Source organism: Ischnura elegans, chromosome 3 (genome assembly GCF_921293095.1).
Source record: "Ischnura elegans chromosome 3, ioIscEleg1.1, whole genome shotgun sequence".
NCBI classification, from domain to species: domain Eukaryota; kingdom Metazoa; phylum Arthropoda; class Insecta; order Odonata; family Coenagrionidae; genus Ischnura; species Ischnura elegans.
In genome coordinates, this window is record NC_060248.1 from 10,836,693 (window position 1) to 10,850,322 (window position 13,630).

Consider the following 13,630-nt stretch of genomic DNA (forward strand, 5'->3'; position numbering starts at 1 on the left):
GCGTAATTCAACTGTTTCGCTCTGAGCACTCGAAGAGTGCCCTCTAGGCTATTCAACAAAATTGGACTGGCGGTTTCATGGTTTCTAGCATTGAACAAAATTGATAATAGTACATTTACGCATTCCGAAAAATAATTCCGGTACCCAAAGCGAATAATGGCGCGACGCAAAAATACAAAGCTGCACCGTTACACCCTTCTAATTGCAATTACGTCGTGATCACCGTGATTCATTTTAGACTCGTTCAACATGGGGCGGAGAATCGACGAGTTCGTTTTATAATAGCAGGTGCAGATTATTTCAGCCGATTCAGACGTGATATAGTGGAAGTTCGGCTTATTGAGATACTATTCGGCATGAGAAAATGGACAACCAAGGAAATGGGGGAAAACCGGGGGTAGAAGGAGGAATCAGAGATAGCTGTAAAAGAGAGAAACCGGAGGGAAAGAAAACAAGGAAACGGGAAGCCTGTTATTCCTTCCCGAACCCGAAAGAGTAACTGAGATCATTTTTTTAATATTTTCGTTTTCTATACCCATGGCGGTGTTGAAAAAATTCCAAACTCAATTGGGATAACGAATTCTTTAAGGGACTTAAACTCATAAATCACGGAACAAATTAAATGCACGACAACGTAGGAAATGAATTACTCAGTGCGCTGGAGTGCCTTTTGTTATTGAATGATACTGGAAAAAATCAAAAAACATAAATATGAGACAAAGTACCCCAAGTCATCTCTAAGGATTATTTTTTTAATGTTATCGTTTTCCTTGCATCCACGGAGGTGTGGAAAAAATCTGTAAGAGCGATCACATTTTCATCTCAGCATTTTTACATTGGTAGAAACTGCTTTACTATTTCATAATAAAAATTTTAAATCACCGATGACTGCAATTCTTTCAAATTATGTTTTTGACTCGAAGTTTGTCGTTAAGCCAATCATTTGAGCTTCGCTCGCTTGACACAATGTTAGTGAGCTTGTTAAAACGAGTTAAAAAACACGATCATGTATTGAAATACGAATATATTGACTCTCCAGTTGAACTTTGAATATGCTGTCACCACCGCGCATTTAAATGGGTTTGCAAAATTCATGGCTTATCATTTATTTGTCTTCATGGCAACAACGAGAGGTGTTGATTGCATCATTACCTCGAGTAATAGAGGGATGTTTATATCGTTAATTAAAAAGGCCATAAGTTGCAGCGACGCGGGGGGCACTTTAGAATTGTAACCACGATTGGTTGATGGCAAGTTACGCACGTTTTTTATTTGTACCTACTCAATGGGAACTATAATTGTTGCGACAAAGCTGAGTGACACATTCTATATTCCTTTCCCCCATCGTATCCTATAATTAATTGAAATTATAAACTCTCGTACATTCTCCATATCTTTCCGTCATCTTCGAACGAGGCTTTCCATACACGATATTTGCGCTAAATCTATTAAATCTTATCTAAATTCTATTCTCGTCACGTCCCTGTCCCCGTCGCTGAAATAGTCGATGTTGCCGTATTTCGGCCAATCAGAAGACACGGCTGCGAACAGCGATTGTAACGCTACGCTTGGCTCTTGATTGAATGACAGTTGGAATGTGTAATAATGAGCGATGGAAAAAAGGTTGGTGGGAATGAGAGTGTGATTCAGGAAATAATAGGCCGAGCGATCAGAATGTCACGGAAAAATAAAGACTGACCCAAGATAACTTTCCTCTCCTCATAGTAATAGCTCAAACAATAGGTTTTCAGGAACCAAAAGAGTCATGCAATCCTTTCATTTCCTGAATCACACTCTCATTCCCACAAACCCTTTTTCCATCGCTCGTTCCAACGCTTTCCGTATTTACAACTGTCATTCGATCAAAAGCGAGCGTGGCGAAACAATCGCTCATGCCTTCTGATTGGCCGAAATACGGCAACAGCGACGGAAAAAAGGATGTGACGAGTGATGGAAAAAGGGATGGGATTCCCATCCATGAAGCCATCGAGAAAAATGATTTCGTGGAATGTTAATTTTTCCGCCATCATTTGAACGATCGCTAGATCTATCGCTCGGAGGAGATGGACAAAAAAATGATCGAGTGTTTTAGGCTTAAGCCCAGTGACGTCATGGCAAAATTAACGGTGCCGCAACGGACTTTCCATAAAATATTATAGAAGTGAAATATTACTCTGTATGTTTTGTTTGTTACAAGTTATTATTTACATTTTATTATTAATTTTTGTTTTGGTTACGAATGTGCATATTAGAAATTTTGAGGAAACAATATTGATAAAAATTAATCGTAGCGGGCGTAACTTGGTGGAAATCCATAATCGCAGAAATAGAAGGATCAAAAACTTTGCTATTTCCACATAGTAATTTATTAACATCGACCATGGTTTCGTTACAGAGTAACATTATCAAGGTCTGATAATGTTTACACCCTGACAGATAACACCTTGGTAATGTTACTCTGTAACGAAACCATGGTCGGTGTTAATAAATTACTATATGGAAATAGCAAAGTTGTTGATCCTTCTATTTCTGCGATTGATAAAAATGTTATCAGTCTTTTGTTAACCAGTGCCAGAACGGCGTTACGGTACCATGACACCGCCGCTTAAACTATAAATAAGGCTGTTTACCTGAAGTTTTCGTTCGCGATGATGTGATCAATCTCATTCATAACTTTTCAATGCATTATTTCACGATTTCATTTTTTCAGCAATTATAGAGAATAGATGGATCATTCTGGACTCCTTACAGGGCTGCGGACATTTTTTGAAAACCGATTAAAATGCCCCTAAAGTGGTAACTCAAGCCAAGCTTCTATGAGAAGGCTGGTGTCTCATCAAAGCAGTCGCCTTGGCAAAAATATTAGTCTTAGACGTGAGGGTGGAGCCCACTATTGGCAAACATCTTAACCCATTACTCCCCAGCGTTGCGTTAGCGCAACATTATTGAATCCTAATTCTCAGAACATGTTTCTACTTCAGAATTATTTTTTCTTCGATTTGCTGACTTCTTTTAAGTATCTCTTGTTCTAATTTTGTCATTTTCACCAACATTTTCATTTGCGTAATTGTATTTTTATGACTGATGGCGTTTGGCATAAAAATTGATGCGCACATATGAGACACCCTGGGAAAAATGACATACCCCAGCATGTCCGTTGAGGCAGAATGGGGCATTTCCTCCAAAGATATACTAATATCTGCCGCCGAAGATGTCGAGTGTGCAAATCGAGATAAAAAAATAAAAGATGCAACCTAAGTTTTAAAAATTACTTTTTTATTTATTTACCGGAGTTTTCCCAGCATTGCGTATACGCAGCATTATGAAAATCATATGATATGATGAAAATATTTTTTTCCCGAAAATTCATCTTAATTTGGCCGAAATAAATCGGAAAATGCGAAACTAACGAAGTTAAAAGCCTTACGTACAATCTGGGGAATAATGGGTCCACGTGTTTTTGAATGTGACCCGATAGAACGGCGGCATTAGCCAAAGGAGAGAGGAGGGGGGAGGTATTGCGAGGGCACGGAACGCGTGTCTGATGGTGATGATCTTCAACAGCTGACGATGAAGATAACAAGCACTATAACAGTAATCTTAATTGTAAAAACACGAATGTTTTAACAGGAAAATACCCGTGTTTTTGTATGCCCCTCAGTTTCGGACAACTACAGTCCAAAAATCATTTAAAGTTGCTGACTCAATATTTTAAAAAAAATATTAAAAAGGATTATAAATTGTTTCCAATACAATTGTCCAAAAAAATATTCTACTAATAAAAAATAATAGGATAAAATCAAAAATATATAAAAAAATAATGTTATAATCAGATTAAAAAGAATAAAAATAATTTCAATTTTCTGTATTGTGTTATACCTGTTGTAAATATTCCAATTTAGTTTTTTAAGTTTCCTCTTTACACAAACAACATTTCATACAACAACAGTACATTAGGCACGTCACCGTTTTATTTTAAGTCTGTCTGACTGGTTGTGGTGAGGTTGGCTCACTGGTACAGTTTTTACCGACGCGCCTTCGGCGCGACCAATTCATGTGAACTGTGGAATGATTTGCCGAAACAGGGAAAACTAAAATTGACAAAATCTTGATTAACTTTGTGGTATTCCATTATAAGTTTTCTCGGATATTACACAATTACTTAAACAACTTCTTTTTTACAGAGCGCGACCCGGGTTTCGATGAATTTGATTTTCGGTTTTGAAGATGATAATAATTCATCGAATCCCGGGTCGCGCTCTGTAAAAAAGAAGTGATGTAAGTAATTGTGTAATATTAAAAAAAACTTCGGTGAAACCAAGCCTAAAAAATCATAAATGATATTGACAGAGTTAACTACCTCAAGACTAAAGATAAGCGAGAAATTTTTTTCAGTCTATTCGAAGGCGACGGAGAAATCCAAGATCACCTGATATTTGAGAATATGAGTATGTCGTTTTATTCATGTTGCTAATTTTTACAGTTCATTCAATTTCCATTCCCAAAGTTGATCTCTCACGACGACAAAGCGGCATAAGCCACGAGGAGGTTGAAATTTCTTTCCGAGCGCATGACACGCGGGGCTGGCCGCGATTTATTAAAGTTAACCATTAAGATAACACGCATTCTCAGAAATCTACGCGGTGAGGGGTATATTCAAAACGCCAGCATTGATTTTGACCGAGGAATGACCTCTTCGTCAATGGGAACGAGAGCGTTTTTTAGCTTCTGCGCATTAGACGCCAAATCCGAGATCACGTGATGGATCCGAGTTCCAAAAAAAATCGTTTTCTTACGCACGCTAATGATTTCGGCTGTTGGATTAATTACGATACTTCCTCTGCAAAAACGCTCTACAATCGCCAACCGAATCAAATCCGCTCATCTACTAGCCCAACAATACGAATCCGATCAGTTGACAGTGTCCGGAGCATTAACGCTCATCTCCTATTCTCCAAGCTTGGAGATGAGCGTTTATGCTCCGGACACTGACAGCCTAGCGGATTCGTATTGTTGGGTTACTAGCAATGAGCGGATTTGATTCGGTGGGCTATTGTTGAGCGTTTTTGCAGTGGAGGTATCGATTACCTTAAAACTGAATAATCATGACAGAGGGGAAATTTCAGGATTTCAATATTATTTATTTATATATTTTAGGCCGGTATTTCTATCGCTACCTAATGCATTTCCCAAAATCGCCTACTCTGCATTGCGCAGTGAAATTGAAATTGGGGGTCTGCGCAACCACCTTGAGCGATATTGAGCACCTCGTGTTTACAAATAATATCACAGGCGTCACATCATCACGCGATCCGTCAAAGCGTCATTAGAAAGGGGGAGAGGGCAATTTCTTTTCGAGGGCAAGGTATAAGGGGCCTGTCGTAATTTTCAACAGCTGAATAACTCGCCCTATCCTTAAGGGGTTTATTCGAATCGCCAGCATTGATCTCCCCTCGGTCAAGCCTCACTGTAATCATAAACAACATTCAGCAACCATGGCAACGGCAAAATATGAATTCAAATGACGGATCAAATACCGTAAATCCGTGTTTGTTAGCTCGACGATAGAAATTTTTCTTGAAATTAAAACATGAATAAGTGGAAGTTCCAGGATTCAAATATAATGTATTCGTATGTTCCTTGTTAGCTTACCATTTCCATTTTTCATGACAACTGGGTGGTTTCACTGATGGCATTTGGAATGACTCCATAGTTCCAACAACATACCACCTCATCAAGTTACTCTTTTAAGAGTCTTTCATGTGCCATTCAAATTCGTTAAGTTTTAATTGTGTAATTTTTCAAAAACTTTTATCGCATTTGAAACATAAAATAGGCAAAAAAGAACTAAATATCACGATAAAACGATATAAAATAGAACGATAAATCAAGAAATTGAGCAAAAAGTTGGAATTAAAAAAAATATTTACCCTGTAAATATCAATCTGTACGCAACTGCTTACTAAATACTTCGATTAATGGTCTGAATGTTAAAATGTAATCCACTGCGTTTGCCGAGTCCATCACTGGATAGCATACGCTTAAGTTCACTAACATACACGAAACTAAAATTGCGAAACAATTCGTAAAGACCGTTAGCATGATATATATTCACCCATTCAGAGGAATTGATGCCTATGTCTCTCTCACCATTTTCTATGAAATACTAACTAATATTTAGCTTTCCTACCAATTAGTCTTACAAAAATAAACAGATTTCTACAAATCGTTGCTATCCCTTGATGACTTCGTAGTATTTGCATCTGAATCGTGTATACATGCATATGAAGTCATATTTTATGTGCTTGATAAAGGTCGAAACCGGTCGGAATTTTTTATATATATTGTGGAAGTAACAATGTGTCTCTTATTGATAATATGGAGCCCTTCCACCACGTACAATCTTCAAGTTTCGATTTGATGCATATGAAGTTTAAGTAAAAAAAATAACAGCAAATAATTGACAATGTTTATTAATGTAAGCATTTCTACCTCCAGGAATACGATAATCAATAACGAAGACCAACGGTAGAAATATTTACATGACAGCGTTACTGCTAGAATTTGAAATGAACACGCCAGTAAAGTATCAGCTGATTCTTCGCTAAATTTTCAGAATGTGAGGAATGCCATGCAAAGGGTACAAGGTCGTCTCTTATTTTTATGATATTAATTTTTTAACCCTGAAGTTTTCCCTCTAGTTTTTCCTCGACCAGACCAAAGTTATGAGGTTATAAAGCATCGCGAGCTAGGAATGTGAGACTCAAGATAAAAACAGATGGACAAAAAACTTGAGCAGGTGAATCGATTCCACTGTTAGGATAGCATACTAGAGGAAAACGGATACAGCATTAAGGACATCAGCATAAGCACTTGGCAGAGACGACGTTCATGAACAGGAAGAAACTTATGAGAGGACGTAATGTAAGGGTTGAAAGAATAAGCAAATGAATATTCTGATCTAGTGGGAAACAATTTACAACGAAAACTCCGAGAGGAGAATGACTATCCTCAGTATAGTCACTAACATTAATAATGACAATATGCCGAGCTTTAAATGACGATTTTCAATTATTTATATTTTTTTAATTGAATTTCGACCGCAGTTACCGAGCCTCAGGGTCCCACGTCGTGTAGCTCAGCCTTGACGCGCGATCACAAAATCGCTCTTATTTCCGCAGACGCGAAATCTTTTCCATCACTTCTGCTCAGTATTCCGAAAAATCTCTACTTTACACTGTGATGTATTCGTAAATTTCCACAGATACGCATTTCGTAAACAAAAGACAATGCCTACTTCATGTCAAATTTCTCGTGAAAGACGGGTACGCCAATTTGCGACGACAGTTGTGACCAAGTCTTCAGGAGTAGTGGATGATAAGAAAAGTATCCGGTCAAAGGAATGGATTGTTTTTTTATTCCATAAAAAGTCATGCCACTGCACCACCACCTGCTTAAATTCAAAGATTTTCGGATTAAAAGAGATCGGGCGTGTTTTTAAAAAAATTGTCAGATTCAGGCTACTGTATCTTGTCAGTACCGGGTCGCAATCATTTAAGATTGCATATAAAATTCATAATCGGTGGGCATTTATGAGTATTTACGCTAAATTTGGAGTCGGGCTACCGTATCAAATAAAATTCGAGTTAAATTCGCGGAGTGATGACATGAAAGATTCAATAATAAACTTTGCTATTTTCCGCATTGTATTTATTTTTAAAAAAATTTACCGGACTGGAAAAGGTCGAAACCGGTAGGGTTCTTTCTCGATAAATACTGTGTGGAGTATATCAATGTTTATTTCCGAATCTATCGGGCTATTGTATCTCAATAATGGGTCGCATATATGTTAAATGGCATGTAAATTCATAATCGGTGGTCATTTAAGAGTATTCAACCTAAGTTTCAAGTCCCAATCTGAAACGAAAAGCAATGTTGGGACTTTTTTCTCATTTCGGACCTTTGTGAGACGGTTATAAAAGGGCCCGTTCGAGTCCTTTAATCGAATGCTTATCATCACTCACCGATGGTGTATGTGGCTCCGTCCAACTGGAAGGTGGCGCTCTTGCACTTCTTGAACATGGTCCGGTTGGGGGCGCGGACCCTCGGGGGCGGAGGCGGGGGCACCGCCCCCGGCTCGCGACCGCCCCCACCCGCCCCCGCCGCCTCCATCCTCACTCAAGCCGCGGGCCGGAAACCCATTCGAATAAGGCCACAACTCTGCTTTCGTCCGCTCTTGCGTCCAACGAGATGCCTCCGGGCGTCGTCTTCTTCTATTTTCCTTTCCTTTCGTCCCACGAGGCGATGCTCTTTTATTTTTTCAACGATGAGTGAGAACAACAGGACCGATTAACCGTTATCGGCGCAGCGTGGGCAAGGACACTTTCCCTTTTTACGTCTTTCCTTTATTTACTTTTTCTCCTTTCCTCCACTTTCGTATTTCTCCCTCTACGTAACTTTTAATAATTTTCGAAAGTGATATCCTATATATTCTTGAAACAGCTGTCTATATACGCACCACACTTGGCGCGAATCACTGCGTTACCACGGTGCTGAAGACGATGGGATAGGGGACTAAGAGGACCTGGGCTCAAAAATAAAAACGATGGTCGCAACAAAGAAACAATCGACACGAGAGAGAGCGCAAGGCGATTTAATCAACCTCGACACCGCTCTGTTCGGATGCGGCGTAATCCTCCAGCACTCCAGGAAACCGCAGAAGAGCGAAGCCCAATTGGGCAAACGCCCGCGTCCTCTTTCTAGCTCTCCGAGGTGACGGGAGGAAATAAACAACCAAACATCGTTGCTGGAGAGGAGAAACAAAACAAAAGCGACAGGGCGTGCGCTGGCGGTGGTTGAGTCGTCCACAAAACACCACGGAGAGCGGTCGGATGCGGCGATATATCCGTCTATCGTCTCGGACGACACGGAACGGTGTGGTCTAAATGCTCTGCAGTTGAAACCAATCTTATTTTGATTTCTTCTTTCGTAGAAGTGCGGGGTGGAGTGAACTAAGAGAATACTTCGCCTTTATCTCCCTTGGTGCTTACGTTTCCTCCAAAGCCTCACTCGTGCGGGATGTACTATCCACGCCCGTTGAACGAAACGATATACTGTCCGGTTCTGTTACGGTAAATTCTTTCTCTTTACTTCATCGTAGGGAACCACTGAGGTTGACCCCTTATTACCTCTGCCGCTGGATTCCGTCGATAAGGTTGAGAGAATACGAATTAAATATCCTCCCTTCTCGTGATCAAATATACGTCACCTTACCAGCAAGTGAAATTGCATTAGCTCCTGCTTGAATGCTTTGACGTCGTTCTTTTCAGATTTTTTTTTTCTCCACACCTTTTATGGTCGGATGCGACGGTATCCTATTCTTTTGGATGGAATGAACAGGGGAGGGCACAATCTGGGGCCAACTGTTCTCCTCCTCTCAAGCGCTGAATCCGACGTTGTTTATTTCGTCCGCAGGAACAGTCGACAGGGTGGACGATAACCTCGCAGCTTTCTTCCCATCAGGCGTTTTAATTCCTCGTCACTCCCACACGCCGTCTGACAATTTGCTCGTGTGCCTCTCCTCCACTTCACACGCGCAGGGTGGAAATCAGAGTCCCCTTACGAGCAGTGAGGGGTTGAATGGTACACCGCACTACAGTGGTCGGATGCGGCGATATCCCTCTCCTCGGCGGGGTCACAAAGCCAACGGGGGGTGCGACCTCGGGGGAGCGAATCCCGTCCTTCTGGTGTTTTTGGGGTTGACCTCACCGCTGTTTATTTTCCAGCCACCTAGGAGCTGAGAGGCGATGCGTCACTGGTAATGGTAACTGGAGGGAGAATGACTCGACCTCCAATGTTTGAAAAAAAAAATCTCCGTCTACGGGGTTGGAGCGCAGTTTGGCGGAGAAAGACCTCGCCCACCTCCGCTTCCACGCTGTTCCGCAAAAGACTCGTCTCACGCGCACGGGGAACTCACGCGTGTCCCTTCCCCAGCACGCACGTGGCGCGGAGAGCAGGGAAGGTGTTATGCGAGGGAGCGGGGCCCAGGCCGCCGCCGCCGCGTCCGGAAGGGACAGCGCTTGGGCGACGCACGGAGCGGCTGCGGGCAAGTCACACGCCCACCAGCGGAGCACACACTCACTCGCCTGCTGGCAGGAGGAGTAGTATCGCACCAACCAACGGACGAACACAGAGCGGGGCCCAAACTCGCCTCCTCGCTATATCCTCCACACACACAGACAGACACACCCTCCGCCACCGCCACCACCAGCGCTACCCCTCCACGCTCTCTCTCTCTCTCCGCCCCTCAACAGCCGATCGGCGGCAGCCGCCGCCTCCTCCCAGAAGGCGCGGTAGACACACGAAGTCGGTGGGGCGGGAGCGAACGGCCGCCGAGAAGAGAAGAAGAGAGGAGAGGAGAGAGAGAGAAAAGGAGAGAGAGGGAGGGAAGGGAGGAAGACAGATAGTGTGACGTGAGAAGTGGGGAAGGCGATGGAGGGGAGGAATATTGAGATTCGGAGGGGAGGGGGAGAGAAGGGCACTGGGGGTAAGGCGACCCGCTCCCCTAATACGAGTAGCCCCTTGTTCACGGGGGTAGAGAACTGGCATTTCTAGCGGAGGACACTGGGTCGTATCCCGGAGATAATCATTGATTCGCAATGCGCAGTGCAAGTGAAGTTGCGCCAAAAATTGCATCGTGTGGCTTTTACCGTGTCTAAAAAGGCTTAGAAACGTCAACAAACTAAGACAAAAATTATACTTTAAAAATTTTATGAATTAAAAGGTGACCGTTATAACAAAAATATCAAAATCAGTGCGAAATAACAACAAAATAGAAATCATTATAACAAATTAATTGTGGATACTTAAGTAGCTAGTGGGAGAAAAAGATTAAATATACTCGAGTGTCTCCTGTCGATCGTTACACCACTGACTTAATATGAGGGGATTAATAATAAACTGAGGTATTATTCTTATGGAGGTTTACAATTCCTTGTGATCCAATATGCACTGCCGGCTGTGAAGGGGTTGTCCCTGGCATTCGGCGGAGGGGAGATAGGAGAAATGTTGAGATAGGAGGGGGTGGAAAGAGGAGTGGGCCAAGGGATGGACACGGCGGGTGGCTAGGGCGACTCTCTCCTGTATTACGATAAATACCTCCACTGCATAAACGCTCAACAATCACCCACCGAATCAAATCCGATCATCTCGATAGCCCTTATAGTACTAGATGAGTGGATTTGATTCGGTGGGCGATTGTTGAGCGTTTATGCAGTGGAGGTGTCGATAGGTACCCTCATAGACACCGCCGTCGAATAGGGATACATACTACTCCGCTGTCCACCTCGATAGGTCTGAGGCAAGGAGTGATAGGACACCGGCTGCTACCAAATATAAAGGAAATACTCTAACGAAGTTCCGCATAGCATTTATCAAAGTTCTTCATTGTCCGGAGTATAACCAAATCCCTTCCGAAAAATATTTCTCTCGATGTATCGTTCATTCCGGACCCGGATATATATTTTGGTGATAATATGATGTTCTCCGTGTCGCTTCGAAAGATATCTATTCTCAATTAATCAAGAAATCGAAGCCTAGCGCGCAATCTCCGATTCTCATTAGGTGCCGAAATATTGGTATAGAATTATTTTTTTTAATTTTCTGAACTGACGACCTACACGCAATATTTTTATGGGTATATCGTAGAAAAATGAATGTAGAAATTACACTCGCATGAAAGTTTCTAATTTCGCCTGACCACAATAGGGTGGTTTCCTATTATTTTTTTATTGCCTAAATCGAAAGATTATTACTCTTGGAGTACGTATTTCACGCCTTTAGATTTTTTAATGACGATATCTATTTTTCGCGATTAAACGAAAAGTGAACATTTTCAAGCGCGCGAAAACGCAACGGCTAAGTAGGAATGATGGGAAAAGTCCGTGTGACGTATTTCTGGTTCCCCCTGCCGCCTTGTGAGGTGACCTTGGGGCGAGGCTTGAGCGCTGATACGACGCAGGCTGCTAGCAGGTAGCTGAGTACCCAGCTAGCTAGTAGCGCTTGGCTTAAATATGGATTATTATTCTCCTATCAAACGAAGGAAACTTTCCGAACTTAGGTATTTTTAATGTGCGATTATTAAGAGATGTTTCCCTGAGCTCTGTGCCTCATGCATGCATTAGTAACCTCATACAATGTAAAACTCCTATCTACTTGTATAGAAACTAGATCCCTGTGACATCACGTGGAGTGGAATCGCATGGGCGCCAATCTGACCTTTTTCAAATGAGGTTAAAATTGACCGTTGCCATTCGTCTAAACTGGGATTTCTAAAACCAAATAATTTGTATATTATGAATACACTAATGGTGGGTAAGGAATCGCAGTCAATGCATTTCGTTTTCTTTGATGAGGGAAACTACCCTATTGGAGCGACAAGAAAGGGATGGTTCCTGAGGAAGGAGGAGGGGAAGTTGTAGGGATATTTAGATTCGGAGGGGAGGGCTGAGGAGAAGGACGCGATGGTAAGGGCGTCCTGTATTCGGAGTCCCTCCTCGTTCACAGGGGTCGGATTAGGGCGTGCGATAGAGGTCTGTCGGGATGACATCGGCCGGCTTGGGGACCCTTGCTATCATCCCGAAATTATTGAGTTGATTGAGCGGGCATAGCGAGCTGCTCGTGAACTAGTGCAATAAATGAAAAACAAACGACTTTTTCTGTCTCTAGGAAGCCTTAATCAAGTTTCAACGAACTTTTATGTATTGCGTCAGACGAAAATTTGTAGAATCTGCTAAATGGACGTGAAAGCTTTGTTATTTCACGCAAAATTTATTAGTGACCGGTTTTAAATTATAAGTTCATCCGTAACCTTCAGATGATTTTATTAGTACAAAGCGGTTATAAATAAGGTTTGCGTGCAATATTGTTTACGTATTTATTAAAAACATGTGTAGTAACCAAAAATCTTAAAGAAGATAACCTAACTAATAGATTGGGAAAAACGATAACTATATTAAAAATGATGTAAATAAAGCAAAATTTAACCCTCAAGTCCTTTATCAAATTCACCACTACCGAATTTTAAACTGAAATCATATACTATTCTGACGGTGAATCTTTTCCCTAAAGCACGAATGAGTTAGGGGAGGCAGTTGTGACGCGTGTGGAGGGGAGGGACGAAGGGGAAACAAAAGGGCGAAAGGGGGCGTTTCCCCAACACTACAGGTCAGTAGCCTTTCATGCACAGAGGTCACACTGGCACGCTCTCTTAAATATACTGACGCATCACGGGGTGTCCCCGGTTCATTCCATAGTCAGGCCCACTGAGATACAACGCGTAGATCATGTGTTCTGACCACCTACTATCTCCAAAGCTGGACCACGTGAATGGTATCGTATAAAGGGAGCCTTAGCAGAGTCAACAAACACAACATATCGCTACCATGGTAACCTAACTTTAGGATTTAGAGAAAATGCCATAAAAAGAGTGGGAGTTGAAGTACGAAGATGATTTGGTCTCACGTCGCTTTATCATCCAATTTATTATTGAAATTACAGTATTTTGAGATTTTATAATATTCAATCATCACTTACGTGAAGTTAATTGCGGAGGGGCGGTGAGTGTAGGTGA